Source organism: Solanum dulcamara, chromosome 8, assembly GCF_947179165.1.
Source record: "Solanum dulcamara chromosome 8, daSolDulc1.2, whole genome shotgun sequence".
Taxonomy (NCBI): domain Eukaryota; kingdom Viridiplantae; phylum Streptophyta; class Magnoliopsida; order Solanales; family Solanaceae; genus Solanum; species Solanum dulcamara.
In genome coordinates this window covers 52,687,043-52,704,892 of record NC_077244.1, presented here as the reverse complement: position 1 = coordinate 52,704,892, position 17,850 = coordinate 52,687,043, and positions in this window count along the sequence as shown.

Here is a 17,850-nt window from a genome sequence, read left to right as displayed (position 1 = left end):
AACAGCATTTCCATGTACTCAGAACTACGCTCAACCTGACTTTCCTCGACGGGATACGTAGACAATCCTTGTCAGATTCAGTCCTTTCATATTTTCATTTTTTTTATTGTATTTGAACTACATCCTGACCTGATTCCGCTTGGATACGTAGGCATCTTGAGTCAGGTCCGATCATTGCATTATTTTACTTTCTTATTGTACTCGAACTACTCTATGACCTGATTCTACTTGGATACATAGGCAGCCTGAGTCAAGCTCTGTCATTGCATCACATATTTTTATTCTTATATTTCTCCCTTTGTAATTGAACTACGTCTTGATCTAATTCCAGTTGGATACGTAGGAAGCCTGAGTTAGGCTCGGTCATTCAATTACATAATGTTCACCTTTTATCCTCGAACTACATATAGACCTGATTCCTATTTGGGGATACGTAGGCAACCTTAAAGGTTCGATCATACCTATAGGAAACCCTCCTTTAGTTAGGTATCATTAGAATATGAAGGATCTCACGAACAAGTCAAGATTAGCATCATCAGAAGACAAGACAACAAGAAAGATTACATTTGGATATGGAGAAACTAGATGGATTTCGAAGCATGTCATAATCTAAAAATGATAAAAATTTATCTATATATACATATGCTCCTTTGCTAAAAACAAGCCATTATTTTTAAAATACTTCTCTACTATTCCACCTACCAAATCTCTAGGGTAAGATGCAACAAATGGACTAAAGAAATATTGGAGGTTTTTGGTGATGAGGCTTGGATCCACGGGTTGATCAAATCAACACCCCCTCCCAAACTAAATTATTTTGTTTTGAGCATAGGAAAATAGGAGATCAAGAAAGACAACCTCAAGTATAGGGGCATGACAGAAGACGCCATTCAACTTCTCAAAATCATAAGCCAAAATATCCTTCCCTTACCTTATTTATCGGTAGTACTTTATACTTGGATTTGCTATCTAAAATATTTCCTTTTAAATCTTTGTAGATACCCTCAAGATTCGGATCAAAATACTGAAGACAAAGGGGCCTTATAGGATAAATAGGATAGTTTGCTTTTTGTCAAAGATAACTCCAGCAATTGGAGCTTCTCATCTGATATCGTCAAGAAGCTTCACCAATTGAAGACCATCGTCTAATTGTGTCAAATAAGTTTCATCCATTGGAGAATATCGTCTGACTGTGTAAAACAAGCTCTCTTAATTAGAGAATGTCGTCTAACATCGTTCAAACTCCACCGCCTGGAGGTTGTATATTGCAAACATCGTTTAAACTCCACCGTCTGGAGGATGTACATAGCAAACACCATTAAAAATCTACCGTCTGGAGGAGTACATAGCAAACATCATTCAAACTCTGCCGCATGGAGACTGTACATAACAAACATCGTTCAAACTCCACCGCCTGGAGGATATACATAGCAAACATCATTCAAGCCCCATCGACTGGAGGATGTATATAGCAAACGCCGTTCAAACTCCACCAACTGGAGGTTTTACATAGCAAACTTTGTTCAAACTCCGCTTCCTGGAGGATGTATATAGTTAACATCATTCAAACTGCAATGTCTGGAGGATGTACATAGCAAACACCGATCAAACTTTACCATTTGGAGGTTGTACATAAAAAACGCCGTTCGAACTCCACCGTCTGGAGGTTGTATATAGCAAACCTCATTAAAAGCTCCACCAATCAGCAGTATCTATACAACATCATCGTACATCTACGATTGGATTCTATATTACAAGCTTTCTCCCATCAGATACAGGTGCTACATTATAAGTTATACACCACCGGATATAGGAATTACAATACAAGTTTTACACCGCCGGATACAAGCGTTACATTACAAGCTTTACACCATCGGATATAGGCATTACATTACAAGTTTTACACCGCCAGATAAGGGCATTAGATTACAAGCTTTACACCGCCAAATACAAGTGTTATTACAATCTTTACACCGCCAGATATAGGTTTTACATTACAATTGCTTCGCCAGTCGGAGACTTTACATTACAACATTTTTACCACCGGATACAGGCATTATATTTCAATCGCCCCACCAGTAGAAGGTTTTACATTATAAGTTACTTTGCCTATATCGCATTCATCCCACAAAACAGAGACATCAACAATCGTTTGGACATCTACACTTTACTCATTATATTAATATTTCAATTTATTATTTTTGAACTGCGACACGTACTTTTCACCCTTTTACCTATTTTGTAGGACACCGCATTACAACGTTAAACTCCCTCTAAGCAACCAACTAGGGAAATCAAGTGGAATGTCAAGCATCCCTAGCTACATCAAGGATTCATTTTCAGAACTCAACTCGATTCAATTTTTAAAAGTTCAGATTCATCTTATTTATAACTCCTTCACGTCTCAGTGTCACCATAAGTCGATACTGGGGAATTTTTTTTTTATTATTATTGTTATTTTTTTCTCTACCATAAGTCTTCACTAGAAATTGCTAAGAAGAACTTCTCATTCCAAGTTACTCTTTACAATTACATTTGACCTGATTTCCGCATTTAAGGATATACGAGTAATCTCAACTTGAGCACGACCGTGTTCATTCTATTCGTGCTAATATCTTCGGATCTCATCACCCAAAAAGTCAGTATTACCATAATTTGATATTGGGGCAAATTTTAAATTCGATCAAAATTTTCTATGATACTATCCTCTTGAACCACATATGTCCTGATTTCTCATTAAACCTGAGATATCTAGGCAACTCAAGAGCCAGAGTTCGACCATGACTCCATAAAAATAACCTGCATGTCAAGTTGTTGCTCAAAAGATGTTTTGGTTGGCGATCCAAAATTAGTTTATGTCTATATTTCTTTGTCCACGTCTTCTTTACTCTCTTCCATAGACAAAGAAAGGGACAAGCTGTTGACATCCAATTTTGTCTCTCCATATTTAATTAAATAAAGCATTCGTAAATAATAATAATAATAAATAAATAACAAAACTTTCATAAAATATGAAAATATTTTTTTGATAAACTTTCTCATTTCATTCGGCAAATTTATTGCATAAATATTATTTCTTATATAAAAATAATATATATAAATATTTGCTACATGTTTTATCATTTTGAGAAATTCATACCAAATAATATTATTGTTAAGGGTTAAATCGTTATGATTAAATATTTTTTTTATTGTTGAAATAAATATTTTTCGTATACTATTCAAAATTAGGAAGCTTAATTAATTAATTAGTTACCAATTTTATTTTTTAACAAGAACCAATTTTTTCAAATGAGTTAATCTTGTAAAATATTTCTTTTTCAATTTAATTAATTTTGGCTATTTAATAAAGATAAGAAAAATGGTATTAATATTCAAAAGTAAGTAGGGGGTTCATATGTATTAAAAGAGAGTTGCAATAAAAAAAACATAAAATTATAAAACGTGAAATAAGGACCAAAAATGTTCCCACATGCATAGAAAATTGAGCAAAATTTCTGTTCTTGCTTAGAAAATTTTATTCTATGAGAAGCTCAAATAACATGGCAGACAATACTTTCTCATGCTTTACCATGTGAAATCCCACTACCATAAAATGGGCTAAAAGCTTTATTTCTCTATCTTCCAATATTTTTATTTTTTCTTTTTTCGTTTCTTTTTTTAAAAAAAAACTTTATCATTTTCTTATTAAATGTATTTATTCATCAAAACTCGGAACTCAATATTTTTAGTAGATTTATCCATGACTTGGTTTGGGTCAATTATTTTATTAAAATACAATAAAATAAAAATAGAGAAATAACGATTTACCCTAAAAAATTAATGTTTGATATTTTTTTATAAACGACCACTAATACGAATAACTCAACAAAAAGGTCCAAGTTCTTATATTCTATATATATCATTCTATTAGATAGACAAATCAAAGAGTTAAATTTTATGAAATTAAGATGTAAAATTTTATGATTTTTTAGTTTTTAGTTTCACTATCTTCAATTCCTTTAAACTCATTTAAAATTTAAATTGAATTTTTCTCGACACATTAACTTTATTTTTTCCTCAAATAAATAATATAAAGATAAAATAGACATACTAGACATTATGGCCGAGTCTAAAAAATAAAATGAAATATTTCTTTATGCTTTCAATAAATGTAACATTCAAAAAAAAAGTTAAAAATGAGTGACAAAAAGTAAGATGCAAGAAAGTGAAATTAGTAAGGTATGGTCCCATATTGTGCATTTAGCGGTCAAAGAATTCCTATAATAAGTGTGTCTCTCATAAAATAAAATTTTTGTGATAAGAAAAAGATGGATTTTATGTCCAAACAATTAGAAAGCACAATTATCAAGCTCTGAAATACATTATTTCAACTTAACAATATCGAAATACCAAAAATTACCTTTGGCTTCTCTAGGTAATATATATATATATATATATATATATATATATATTACTCTTGATTTATATAAACCGTTTGATCATTAAATGATCGGACGATTGAAAACAAATCGAAAACTTTTCCCAAAACTAAAATACTCCACCACCTCCTCCTTCTTTCTCTTTTCCCACACCTATACCCCACACTCCTTTCTCCTATTCAACTTTTTTAGAAAACATCAAAAGAAACACTACCCTTACACACCCCTATTCTCCATTTTCCCCATCCACACACTTTCCTCACCTCCCAAAACCAAAATTTCAATGGTTATTCCCTATTTTTCCAGAAAAAAATTATAGATCCATGATTTTTTCTTCTTCTCCATATTTTTCTCCTCAAAAATCCGGCTTTCACCTCACTACGACCGCCTATCATTATCGGCGGAAATTCCACTCAAGCAATTGGTCAAAGACAAAGAAAAACGGCAAGATTTGTAAAAAAAAATTCTCACCTTCTCCCTAAATGCCTTCGTTTTTCAGTTCAAATCTGAATTTTTTAGTACGAATTTGCCTATAAATAATCATATTTTTTACCTTCAAAAGGACACAAAATTCACATCCGAAGACACACAGATTCACGAATGTACTAGTTTTACTACTTTCTTTTGGTCTTTTCTGATTTTCGAGTTTCGGGTTCCTAGACGGAATATTTGGACATCAAAGCCTTAGTTTGTTGCTCAACATAAGGTAAAATCTTTCTCAATATTGATCTGTTTTAGCTAAATATGTCTTTTGCTTTGTCTGTAGATTGAACTTCGTATTAATTCTTTAGTATTTTATTTTCTGTTGATTTAATTTATTTTGGATGTCTTATGCATTTTCATTGTTTTTGTCTCTTAAAAACTTGCTAGTTTGCTTGTATTGCTGTAGTAAAAAAAAATAAGAATGTCTTGCTATGATACTAATGTGACGCAGTAGCTGTTAAGCATGCTATTCCGAATTTTATGTTGAGGAAATTATGTATTTGAAATTTTCATTTTGACGCTATGATGTTTCTGTCAAGAGTATATTTTAGAGAAAATTATTTTATAGTTGTTTCCCTGTTTATTTTCAGCTTTTCCTTTATTGCAAATTTCCTAGGAATAGGGGTAATTGGTACATTTTCAGCTCTCTATTATAATTGTTCAACTCTGGTCATGATATGGTCGTTCTATTTTTCTTTTGTTGTAGTATGTTGAATCTTATATTAATTTGCCGAATCATGCTCGATATTTTAGCTCTATTTTGATACTGTTTGTAAATGCTTGAAGTTTAAATTTTGTTCTAATTCTAACATGATTGCTTATGCCAATGGTTGATCTATTTTGTTTAGGAGTAGAACAAATGATTGTTTTTTTTTTTCTTTATGTTTACCTCTCCGAATGTGGTCTTAAGTCCTACAAGTGTTGCCTTCACTTTGACTGGTATATAGCTTGATTTAACTACAACATGTCAAAATAATCTTTAACTACTCATTAAGCATGTTAGCCTAAAATATTTTGCAGTCCTCATCACGATCTGTTATTTACATTCCTTTAGCATGATTATTAAGAGGATAAGAAAATTTAGTGCTTAAGATTTTTTTAAATCTATTAGAAACTAGTTTAAAGGCTAGGAGAGATATTTTTTTAATCAAGAATAGATATGGCTTCATATCATATTTCTGTAAAACTAATATATTTATAGAATGAATCTCAATCGATAGGCCATCTTAGATTCTTTTAATTAATTTCCTTATAAAAATAATTTGTTATTATTAGTTCAAGCCACTTGGGTTATTTTTTTAAAAAAAGTGATTTATTATTATAACTTTTCAAATCGAATATATGGCCTAGGTACTTTACTTTTGAACTAATGTATTATTTCAAGATTTCAGATTTGTTAACAGATTCAAAATACAAGGTACATACATATATATGTCATACACACAAGGTATATATTTTATTTTTGTACTAACTTTTTCTATACTTGATGTATTATTTTGTTATACACAACATATTTTTCCCCATATCTACTATCCCTTTATCAATGCTATTTTCCTTTTTTTTTGTAAATTCCTACACATTAGTACACACATCATTTTACTACACATGTATCTATCGTCATTTTGTAATAATAAGCTCCCATAAGTTTAAGCAACATACATATGCATATTTTATTTTGAATATGTGTAAGATCACAAACTATACATAATATTTTAACATTTTGTATCATTATTATTTTTATTATTATTGCGAAACTCTATTTTATTGATTTTTTTTATCAAATCATATTCATTATACATCACACATATTGCTATATATTTACAACCTATTTATTATTCTATTTTCTATACATCATAATTCTATATATGTTAATAAAGTTAATAATTTATCATATCCTTTAGAAACTCAACATTTATATACAATAGGTTTATATAAGCTCATTTATTTCATGTGAATTTAACAAAAATCTATATTTTCATAATACATAAAATTATCGCACACTTCAAGTACATTTACTTATTTATTTTATCATATGATAAATAGACTACTATTAAGTTTGTTTCACACATATTATAGATATATGTGGCATATCTTGCATTTTCACCATTTTTCTCAAATTAATAAAAACTTCTCTTATCAACATTTTCTAAAGCAAATAAATGAATAAATTATTCCTAATCATTTTTCTAAACTAAATTTAAGGACTATCTTCGGATAGACTTGAGGAATGCTTAACACCTTCCCCTCAAGTAATCAAAATCCTAACCTAGAATCTCACTAGTTTCGCAAATCAAAACAGAGTTTATATTTACTTTTATTAAAAATGGTTTTCCTAGTATTTTCTTTAAAATCAGGTGGTGACTATAAACGATTTTCAAAATCAGAGACATAGCCATTTTATGTTGCAAACTATTTTGACCAGTTCGAAAATAGGGTTCAATAGGGAGGTGTTGTCTTACTATTTGCGAACTTGTGGCGGTATAAAAGGTGGTCTCTTGTTTGAAGTTAGCTATTGCCCTTGTTCTCATTTATCTAACTTTTGTGCCGGGATTTAGTTGATACGATCCTTTGGGCCTTTAGTGATATCTATGTTTACTTATGTTAGTAGGTTGTCACTTAGTTGCCCCCTTCGTAGTGTTTTTTCGTGTTTAAGTCTTGGGCGCGCTGGAACCACCAGGTACGTCCTCAGTTTCCTTGTTTGTGTCACGCCCCGAGAGGGTACCCATGACGTGACCGGCACTCGAAAATCATTTCTGGCTCTCAAGCGAACCACGTAGCTGAATCACACATCCATTCATTCATTCAATCAGTGGAAGACTTAAAATAAAGAGAATATATGGCAGGCAACTCAAATCATCAATCTAACTCAAAGAATAAAGGCCGTGGGCCAACAAATCATCTCCAATATTTTTCATTTATAAATAGTTTGACAAGAATAATTCAAGAAAGAAATACTCAATCGACCCATCACTATCTAGTCTATGAAGCCTCTATCACTACTATCTAATTGGTGCCAGTGACATGTTCATGACTACCTTGAATCAAAATGGAAAAGGTCTAACTCGACGCAAGAATAACATAAGTGGTGTCCTCCGAATGTAGGGAAGGACTCACCAATACGCTGAGTGTGTATAGATCCTCAATGGTGCTCCTATTGACGATCTCTTAAACCTATCTCTGCATCATGAAATGATGCAGGTCCAAATGAACGTCAATACATGGAATGTACGAGTATGTAATTTGGCAGAATGAAACATACCTCAAGGAAGAATAGCGTCGGTTCAAATATCTTAACTCAAAAAGATAAGATAGACTCAATCAAAGTGGCATAAGTCTAAAGTAAGAATACAATTTTTAGACAAAGACCAATCATATACCATCCAATCCAATCCAATCCAATCATGTACAATACAGTTCAATCAAATCATTTACAATTCGATCCCTTCCAGTCATGTACAATTCGATCATATGTCATCCAATCGAATTCAATCATATACAATCAACTCAACAAACAACTCAACAATCAAGTCAAAGGACTCAACTCAATAATCAAGTCAAAGGACTCAACTCAATAATCAAGTCAAAGGACTCAACTCAATAAATATGCAACTTAGAACTTAGTAATGTTATACAATCCAACTCAATCATCAACAATCTCAATCGAACCAATCATATCATGCACAAACCACTCAATTTGGGAGTTTCTCTAACCGACAAAAATCCCACCACCTATATATAGGTGATGCACAACGATTCACGCCGTTGCCACGTCCGTTCATACTTGCTAGGGTATGAACGACTCAAACCAATCATGGATCCGTCAATCAATCAAGTCATATCATTTCAGGACAATGAAATAGGAAAACATCCGACATGGTACAATCCCTTCCTACATTGGCGGTGTAGTTTATGAGATTCGAGTATGGACTATACTCTTACCTAATTCGGTGCACAATACTCCTCCCAAGACTCAATACGCACATAGATATTGAATGAGTAAAATATTTAAAATACTCATTTAGTCTCTTAGGACTTAATTTCAAATCAACTCATTTAGTCTCATTGGACTCTTTTCAAAACTCAATCAGTCTGGTCTCATTGGATCCTCTTTCAAATTGACTCATCTCAATCATCAAACTCTTCTCTTTAAAATTTATACAATCTCAACTAAATCTCGAAAATTGATATTTTAAAGTAAAAATGCTCAACTCATTTATACTCCAAATGCTCATGTTCAAAAATAATTAAAAGACTTTTCAAACTCAACTCATGCTTAAACTCTTTTTTTAAATTATAGATGAAAATAATCATTCTTTAAACTCAAAAAAGTGTATAAATAGTTTATGCAAAAATGTTTACAAATCATTTATTTAAAACTCCTTCTCAAAAGATCATTTATTTTCAAAATGTTCATAAGACTCCAATCAAATCAAATTATGCAAATCACATAATCACATTAGACTCCAATCTACTTCATCACACAACATCCTCATCAACATAACCTCTTCATTCACATCATCGTCAAATATCATCATTCACCTTATCATCAAACATCATCATCGCATCATCATCAAATATCATCATTCACATCATCATCAAACATCATCATCACATCATCATCAAACATCTACTCCAAAATCCTTTTTTAATTCTACATTCCATTTATAGAAACAAAAGTGACACTCTAGCTCTATCAATGTTTCAATTCTTTTTATGCCATTCACATTCGTAATTATTCCAATTCATTCTTTTTATTCCAATCAACACATATACACAACCATCCATCTCAAACTCGAGACAAATTATGACAAAAGAAATCTCATCTTGGGTTCATGTGAATGAAACATGAATCCATACACTCAACAAAACTCAACTCAAGAATATCGTCAATACCTATAAATCTATATACAAAGATACATTTATAGTCAATAATATGAAAGTTGACTATTTAAGAATCAAGTCATGAAATCATCCATCAATTTCTAGTATATAAAAATATTCTAGGGTTTAGGAAAATTTTCAAGAAAACCTTCCTAGAAGGTTCAAATTCTTCACAACTCTAATTCAACACATACATGGGCATATGAAAGAACTCAATCCATATTTTATGTTAGCCTTACATACCTTAGAGTATATTTTGAAGAAACCTTGTTGTTGGGTCTTCAATGGGAAGCTTGAATCCTTGAGCTTTTGAGAGTATCTCTTGTTAGAGATGGATTTAAAGGAGAAGAGAGGGGATTTCTAGGGTTTTTAGAGAGGGAAAGGGACTGAAAAAATGGTCCAATATGTCCCAAGGCAGATGTATATATAATTTTAGAAAATACCCAAATTGACCTTTCTCCAAAAATCTGGAAAACAGGCTAAACATGCTCCCGGCGCGATAGTGGCGCGTCGCGCCCTTACAGCGCCAAGCCTATATTTTTTGGGTTCTGGAAAATAGGCTTGAAAACCCTACACATCTCGTAGTGGCGCACCGCGCCAAGGACCAAACTACTGAGGCTTGTTCCTGGCGCGATAGTGGTGCGTCGCGCCACTGCAGCGCCAAGCCCAGGTTTCCAACAGTTGTCACCCAGACCTGAAATTCCTACAGTACTAGTCCGTCTTAGGATAGTCATAACTTTTGCCTCCGAGCTCTAAAAATTACAATCTTGGTGGCGTTGGAAAGAAGACTCGACGACCTTTAATTTAATAAGTCGTGGGTTACCCAGATCGTCATATTTCAAAATATATGGTCGTTAGAAGTCGACCCCTTAAACGAACTCATTCTAAAACTTAGCCAAGACGAATTCTTTGGGCTTAGCTTGGTTCTAGGGATCCTTTAGGACCCCATATCACCTCTAACGCTCTTCAATTACATGGAAACTCATCCTAACTCATGCATATACTTCACAATAATCGAGTTTGACCCTACACATATACAAGAAAGGTCCGAATCTTAGGGAAAATTCTTTGAGGGGTGTTATAGTTTATCTCTTATCTTCTCTCTTTCTTATATCAGATGTTACTTATTGCAGGCTTTTTTATTATTCTTGTTAGTTACTTGTGATACATACTCCTTGCTTACATGTTCTTGATACTTGCTTTATCTTTGGAGCTTAGTCGGTCGATGCCTACTGAGTGCCACTTGTTGGTACTCATACTACACTTTTACACCCTGCAGATCATAGTACGGGTTTTCACTACTAATTTGGCTATCGTGCAAAGAAGCTCTTTGATTTTGGAGACTTGGGCGAGCTCTTGGCGTTCAGAGTTACCTATCTCCTTCTATTTTGGTCTGGACTAGTCTTTATTTGGTATTCAGAGATTGTTTGTATTATTATTACTATTATCGTACATGTATAAACCTTGTACTTCATTATTTAGCTTAGTAGCTCGACTACCGACTGATACCACGTCTTGGGGTTTAACTTGTTATTTTGTTATTATTCTTCTTGTCTTATTCTTATTCTTCTTCTTATTATTATTCGCTTCTTTCCTTTCACTTGTGATGGTTCGTTGCCTATGGTTCCAGAATGTGAGGTTAGGCTTACCTACTGGCCGGTGATGGTAGGTGCCATTATGACTTGAGAAATCAGATCGTGACACTTTCTCTTTTGTTTTTCTATTCATTTTATCTACTCTTTTATTTTCTTTGTCTTTTCTTTTAATTTGATTTCAAATTTAATTTTAAATGCCTTGTATTTAAAATAAGTTAATTTTGAATGGATATCAAAATAAGTGAAGAAGATCAAATAAAATATTTTAAAAAGTAAACATTAAAATTAAAGGACACTTTTTAATTATTTTTTAAGAAATATAGATAAATTTTTTTAAAATAATTAAAAGTGAAAATATAAAAAATTAATGAAAGAAAAAAATAAAAGTTTAAAGTGAGGAAGAAATTAAATAAACATTTTACATACAAAGAAATGAAAAAAATTAAATATATATGTTTTAATATCAATAGTTATGTGTACTAACTAATTATAAAGTTCTCAATTAAAAAAGGATATGTGTCAAACTGTTTTACTCATCACTTGCCTTCAAGAGAGTGTTGGAACTCTCTATACCACGTCAACTTTTAAGATGTATTTATTCCATTGTAAAATAATTTGGGAGGGGGGAGGAGGGGATAATAGGACCCTAGTTAAGTTAAGGTGTGTCACTGGGATTTCGATCATAGTTCAAGGGAGTACTTATGCATTAACTCTACCATGGAGGCTAAACTAATTGATTTAGCTTTAGCTAGTGAGGAAGCAAATTAGTTGAGAGATTTATCGTTTCAAATACCTTATTTTGAAAAATCAATTTCTCTTATTTTAATTTATTGTGATATCACTGCTGTAATTAGTAGAATTCAAAACCGTTATTATAACGGAAAAATTCAGACCTATAAGGAGGAAACACAGTAATGTGAGATCAAATTTGACAAGTGGTACCACTATTGTTGATTATATCAAATCTTGTGATAATCTTACAGATCATCTTACTTAGGTCTTAACAAGAAAAAAGGTCTTGAGCATATCAAGGGTATGAGATTGAAGTCTATAAATTCATGAGTTATATATGAGAAAACCCAATCTGAAGACTAGAGATCATATAACCAGATTCAATAGGAAAAACGAATCTTATGATGACTTGTTATGAAAAATGCATTATCTTTTATTCCCTCCCTATGATGTGAGTGCATTATTTCCTTTAGTGATCTATGGAGGTTGGGTTTACAAAACTCTTAATAAAAATCTGTAGCCTGTATGGGAAGGGTGTTAAACTTACAAAAGCATTCTCGACAGAAAGTGTGCACACTCTCTATACCATGTCAATTTATTTTCACTCATCACTTGCATCCAAGAGAGTGTGCACACTTTCTATGCCACCTTATCTTTTAGGGTGTATTTATTTTATATAAAAATAATTGGGAGGGGGGTGAGGAATAGGACCCTATTTAAGTTAAGGCGTGTAGCTGGAATTTCGGTCCATTTTTTCATGTATCACTTGCCTTCAAAAGAGTGTGCACACTCTCTATGCCACATCAGCTTTTAGGGTGTATTTATTCTATTTTATAATAATTTGAGAGGGGGAAAGGTACTAGGACCCTATTTAATTTAAAATGTGTCGTTGGAATTTCGGTCATAATTCAGGAATACTTATGCATTATCTCGATAATAATGGAGTGAAGTGGCTTTAAATTATGTGCGTGTATAACATATCTACAACACATCATTACAATATTCCAGCAGGATCGCGAGTGATTACACATTATTATTTTTTCTGGCAAATTAGGGTGTATGTAGGTTCAGCTAGACAAGTGTATGAGTGTTTTAATTATTGGGCATAATTTGGGATTGAAAAAAATCCGTGTCAAGTTCAAGGTGTTTTCACCTCTTCACTCAAAAAAGAAACAAAGGAAAAGACGATTGGAAGAACTGAATAGTAATCAGAGCAAGACTTAGAGAGAAAGTGATTCTTCTAGCCAAAAACCCTAATAGAACGAATAGACCCAAAAAATAAATTTAGTTTCGTATTAATGTATCAAATAAAACCAAAAGATAATGCATAAGTATCCCCCCCCCCGAACGATGACTGAAATGTCAGTGACACACCTTAACTTAAATAGGGTCCTATTACCACCACCACCACCACCACCCCGCGAACTCATTTGTTTTGCATTTTCGTACACCTTTTGTGCTAACGTGACACCTTTGTCACGATCCAAGCCTAGGGTCTAGACGTGACAGGGCGAATGATGAACCCGAAAGTACCTCAAACAAGCCTCTTAACATTCTTTTAGGCATTAATAGGTAATGATAATAAATAAACAAGCAAAAATCATAATAGTAAATCTTCAACTTACATATGTCCAACAATACCTCTAACTTTTAGATTTAACGGGGCTAAGACAAGTTCCTACCTCTCCCTCAATCATAATAGAAAGAAATGTCATAGTAACTGTCTAAAGATCTCAACATATCATAAGCTAGAAAGATAAAGGAGTATCGTTTCTGAAACATGGGAACTCACCAAAAGTAGCCTTCAAATGAAATCTCAACTAGCCACATGGAGAAGAATGATGAGGAGCACCGGTCCCTACATCATGATATCATGTAGGCAAAAGAGTATGTGTTAGTACTTTGAATGTACTAAGTATGTAGGTATGCGTTACAAAGTAAAACATTTAGGACATTTATAAGGTAAAGTACATAAATGAGTGCATGCATGGGTAATCAATTAGATATCATTTAAATCATACATATGTGGATATATACATCATGAATAATCATGTAAATAACATTTGAAACATTTAATTTGTGGGATGTTGACTATAACCGACATTAAGACCATGTGAACTATTACATGGAATCCAACATAACCCCCTACGTTGGCCGGGGAGTCTACTTGCCTAGGATAGAACTACATCAATTTTACATTCATTCTTTAACTTTAAGGGCTTTCATGGATCCATTAGCATAAGCCTACAAGGGCTCCTATGTTTGCACATAGTTAATGAGACAAGGAGTTTGTCACGCCCCGAGAGGGTACCCTAGATGTAACCGGCACTCAGAAACCATTTATGGGGCTCCCAAGCGAACCACATAGCCTGATCACACATCCGTCCATTATTTCAATCAGCTGAAAGTTTAAAAATAAAGAATAATTTAGTGGGCAACTCAAAACATCAATCTAACTCAAAGAATAAAGGCCATGGGCCAACAATTCAACTTTAATATTTGTCATTAAAAATAGTTTGACAAGAATAATTTAAGGAAAGAAATACTCAATCGACCCTTCACTACCTAGTCTATGAAGCCTCTATCACTACTATCTAATTGGTGCAAATGACATGTTCATGGCTACCTCAAATCAAAATGAAGAGGGCTAACTCGATGCAAGAATACACAGACGGTGTCCTCCGAATGTAGGGGAGGACTCACCAATACGCTGAGTGCGAATAGATCCCCAATGAGGCTCCTATTGACGATCTCTTAACCCTGTCTCTGCATCATGAAACGATGCAGGTCCAAATGAACGTCAGTACGTGGAATGTACGAGTATGTAATATGGCAGAAGGAAACATACCTCAAGGAAGAATAGCAGGGGTCCAAATATCTCAAATTAGAAAGATAAGAGAGACTCAACAAGGCGTCGTAAGTCTAAAGTAATAATACATTTTTAGACAAAGACCAATCATATACCATAAAGTTCAATCAAATTATTCAATCTAATTCAATCATATACTGTTAGCTCGAAGTCAATCACATATCATCTAACCCAATCCGACCCTATACAATAAACTCAACAATTCGCTCAAAGGACTCAACTCAGTAAATATGCAAATTAAATTATACAACGTCTTACAATTCAACTCAAAGGACTCAACTCAATAAATATGTAACAACTCACCCAAGTGTCCTAAGTCTAACAAGAAATAGTTTAGACAAGACCAACTCATAAACCACTCAACTCAACTGACTCAGAGTACTATCAAAACCTATTTGGGAGTTTCTCTTAACCGACAACCATCACTTATGAGCCAGTGAAAGTACAATAAACCGACTTTGTTGCCGCATCCGTTCATACCTTGCCAGGGTATGAACGAATCAACCAATCATGGAACCAATCCAACCAAGTCCTATAATGTCAGGACAAACTCTAGGGGAAGCATCCGACTTTAACGGTTCAATCCCCCTTACGTTTGGCAACACAAGTATTGAGTTTGAGTATGGACTATACTCTTGCCTAATTCGGTGCTCGATACTCCTCCCAAGACTCAATGATCATAAAACTCCATTCAATCAACTCAAACAAGCCCTCACAGCTAGTTTTATTTAGAACCTTGCCAACTCATCAACTCTCTCCTCAATTCAACTCAATCGAGTCATAATAGCAAGTCTCATTGGACTCTTTTCAAAACTCAACTCAAATCATCAAACTCTTCTCTTTAAAACTTGTACAATCTCAACTCGATGAATGCAGAAAATATTATGTACATTAAAACATAATTTCAATCCCTCGACTCAAACTCAAAATAGATACTTTAATGTAAAAGTACTCAACTCATTTAAAGGCTCCTCATACTCAACTCATACTTAACTCCTTTCTAAATCAAAGATGAAACTAATGATTCCTTAGACTCAAAATAGCGTGTAAATGGTTTATGCAAAAAGGTTCACAAATAATTTATTTAAAGCTCCTCCTCAAAAGATAATTTATTCTCAAAATATTCCTAAGACTCCAATCAACTCAAATTATACACATCACATACCATAAAATCATATTAGACTCCAATCCACTTCATCACACAACATCCTCCTCAATATACCTCTTCATCAATCATTCTACACATATTTAATAAATACCATTCGCGTCATCACTCATATCGTCATCAAAACATCATCATCACATCATAATCATATATTATCATTTACATCATCATCAAACATTATTATCACATCATTGTCAAACATTATCATCACCTCAATCATCAAACATCTACTCCAAAATCCTTACTTTTGTCCTATGTTCAATTTATGGAAGCAAAAAGGACATTCTTAACTATCCAATTCATTCTTTTCATTCCAATCAATACACATATACACAAAACCATCCATCTCAACTCAAGACAAATTATGACCAAAGAAATCTCATCTTGGGTTCATGTGAATGAAACATGAGTCCCTACTCTCAACAAAACTCAACTCAAGAATATCATCAACATCTTTAAATCTATATACAAAGATACATTTGTAGTCAATAATATCAAAGATAACTATTTAGTAACTCAAGTCATTAAAATCATCAACCAACCAATAGTATCTAAAAACATTCTATAGTTTAGGAAAACTTTCAAGAAAACCTTATTAGAAGGTTCAAGTCTTTCACAACTCCTATCCAACACATCTATGGGCATATGGAAGAACTCAATCCATATTTTAGGTTAGCCTTACATACCTTGTTTGAAGACTTTGAAGGAACTTGATGTTAGGTCTTCAATGGAAGGTTTGAATTCTTGAAGCTCTTGAAGGCAATCTTTGTTGGAGAAGGATTTGGAGAAGAAGAAGAAGAAGAGAGGGAAAATTTTAGGGCTTTTTAGAGAGAGAGAGGCTGCAATAATATGATCCTAAAATGGTCTAGGGTGATACATATATAATTTGGGTAAGTTCCCAAATTACCCCTCCTCAAAAGTTCTGAAAATAGGCTAAAAATGCACCTGGCGCGATAGTGGCGCATCGCGCCCTTGCAGCGCCAGACTGATTACACCTAAAACCTGCACACCTCGTAGTGGCGCACCGCGCCAAGGACCAAACTACTGAGGCACATTCTTGGCGCGATAGTGGCGCATCGCGCCCTTACAGCGCCAAGGCCAATATTTTCTGGGTTCTGGAAATTGGCTTGAAAAACCCTGCACACCTTTTAGTGGCGCACCGCGCCAGAGCCCAAACTACTGAGGCATGTTTCTGGCGCGATAGTGGCGCATCGCGCCACTGCGTCGCCAAGCCCAGTTTTCCAGCAATTGCAACCCAGGCCTGGAAATCTGTACTGTGCTAGTTCATCTTAGGATCGTCATATCTTTTGACTCTGAACTCCAAAAGTTACATTCTTTGTGGCGTTGGAAAGAAGACTCGACGACCATTAATTTAATAGGTCGTGGGCTACCCAGATCGTCATATATCAAAAGATAGGGTCGTTAGAAGTTAACCCCTCATGCAAACTCCTCCTCAAACTTAGCCACGACGAACCTTTTGGCATGATTTGGTCCTAGGGGTCCTTCATGACCCCACATCACCTTTAACGCTCTTTAATTACTTAGGAACTCATCCTAACTCATGCGAAAAATTTCAAGTCCTCCGGTCCGAGTCTACACTCACGTGAAGAAATGTTCGAATCTTAGCGAAAAAAATTCCGGGGTGTCATAGAGTTGCTACTAGAATTCCCTTACCGAATTCTACCTCAATAACTCATTCGGTGC